Here is a 2,500-nt window from a genome sequence, read left to right as displayed (position 1 = left end):
GCGTGCTGTCGTGGCATTGCCGGCGGGAGACAACACGCGCCACCTACGGTGACCGGCAGCTCCAACGCCAGCGCCACAGAAGGACAAAAGCCCCACTTGGGTGCCGAAGCGAACTCTCCCAGCACAGCGCACGCGCCAACACATCCGCACAGCTGCGATACAAACCACCAGCGAGAACCGCTGGGGCGACCGAGCAGCAGACGGCGTCGCGGCGCCGAGTGCCGGGCGGCGGCGCATCCTCAACGCACACAGTCCTCAATCGGACCAGCACACTGAAGATGTCCACCGCGCTTCGCACCGGGCCCGCGAGGACCTACTTTGGCCGCACGGCGCCGCGCGCAGGGTGCGCCGGCGCGCAGCTGCGACGCCTGCCGCGTCCGTCGGCCGGCGCGCCTGCCACTGGCCGCCCCCACCAGCCGGCTGTAGCGCGTGCGCCCACGCACCGCGCGGCCAGCACGCCGGGAGGCGCCCCCTCACCGGCCGGGGACGGTCCCACCCAGCCACCGCCGCGTATCGCTTCACACCCAGATGCCGTTCAGTTTCGTCGGCATGGTGGGTATCGCTGGAACAACCGGTTAGTACCTCAACCTATCGTCGCCATCACCGATTCACCCCTAGCGAGAACAACCGCACCACAACAGGTTACCATTTGTTCATTTGCGTAACTTCACCAGAAAACGCAGGCGTCCATCGCCATTTGCAACTTCCACGATTATTGCATGCCTGTGTCAGGTGTCACGCCACACTACGTCTGCCCACATACACGCAACAAAATGTGCACGCCTAGACAATACGTGGAAGGTGGCCCCCGTACGTATGCGATGTCCATTGCTCGAACGACTGTCAACCGGCCTCTGTAGCATGTCGCAGATATGGAACGCGGTGCACCATGCCATCACGGTGTGTGAGGAGAGACGACTAGGTCCGAATACATCAACAGACAGCTCATGCTGATCGCCATCCACGGCGTCCGTTCCTCCCACACGTCTCTATGGCGTACCACACTGCAATCCAGCTCTCATAGGGAGACGACACGTAGCTGCGTGCACAATATTTGCACTGTATGGTCCGCCGTTTTTGGGCGCAGTCGTTGTACGGTCACACATGTGCCACGATGTATCATTCAGTACATAAGGACGAATGTGCAGTACAGATTGTGGTTTACGCGTACGACATTAGCGGACAGTTGACACAGGCCGCACCACAACGTAGCCTGAGTACGTCGCATGCGGAGGGCATTGAACATGCAAAGTTCTCACCAACCAGCTTGCGAAGGCAGGGGGCAAGGTGGGGACGTGGGGAGGGGCGGCATGTACGTCCTGCTGCCATCCACATTACAGTGTACAGCAGGAGCATGTGGAAAGTGAGCAAGACTTGCAAGGTGTTTAACATGAAGCGATACACAGGGGAGCGGGGAGTGCGAGTAGCGAACTATATTGCGAGGGTTGCGGGTGGGCAACACTACACTAATTGAACGAGTCGTATAACAATTACAGAGCAGGTTTAGGCGACAACGTGGGTTACGTTAGGCGACAACGTGGGTTACGTTAGGGGACAACGTGGGTTACGTTAGGGCACAACGTGGGTTAGGTTAAGGCACAACGTGGGTTAGGTTAAGGCACGACGTGGGTTAGGTTAAGGCACAACGTGGGTTAGGTTAAGGCACGACGTGGGTTAGGTTAAGGCACGACGTGGGTTAGGTTAAGGCACGACATGGGTTAGGTTAAGGCACGACATGGGTTAGGTTAAGGCACGACATGGGTTAGGTTAAGGCACGACATGGGTTAGGTTAAGGCACGACATGGGTTAGGTTAAGGCACGACATGGGTTAGGTTAAGGCACGACATGGGTTAGGTTAAGGCACGACATGGGTTAGGTTAAGGCACGACATGGGTTAGGTTAAGGCACGACATGGGTTAGGTTAAGGCACGACATGGGTTAGGTTAAGGCACGACATGGGTTAGGTTAAGGCACGACATGGGTTAGGTTAAGGCACGACATGGGTTAGGTTAAGGCACGACATGGGTTAGGTTAAGGCACGACATGGGTTAGGTTAAGGCACGACATGGGTTAGGTTAAGGCACGACATGGGTTAGGTTAAGGCACGACATGGGTTAGGTTAAGGCACGACATGGGTTAGGTTAAGGCACAACATGGGTTAGGTTAAGGCACAACATGGGTTAGGTTAAGGCACAACATGGGTTAGGTTAAGGCACAACATGGGTTAGGTTAAGGCACAACATGGGTTAGGTTAAGGCACAACATAGGTTAGGTTAAGGCACAACATAGGTTAGGTTAAGGCACAACATAGGTTAGGTTAAGGCACAACATAGGTTAGGTTAAGGCACAACATAGGTTAGGTTAAGGTACAACATAGGTTAGGTTAGGTTAGGTTACACGTTGTTGTAAGGAAAGGTGTAGGGGGGGGCGGGGGCGGCAGGTTCGTTGATAGTGATTATAGTAAGTGAATGCTTGTGACATGATCAGATTTGTCACGTCA

This window comes from Schistocerca piceifrons, unplaced genomic scaffold (genome assembly GCF_021461385.2).
Source record: "Schistocerca piceifrons isolate TAMUIC-IGC-003096 unplaced genomic scaffold, iqSchPice1.1 HiC_scaffold_936, whole genome shotgun sequence".
NCBI lineage: Eukaryota > Metazoa > Arthropoda > Insecta > Orthoptera > Acrididae > Schistocerca > Schistocerca piceifrons.
This window is presented reverse-complemented; position numbering follows the sequence as displayed.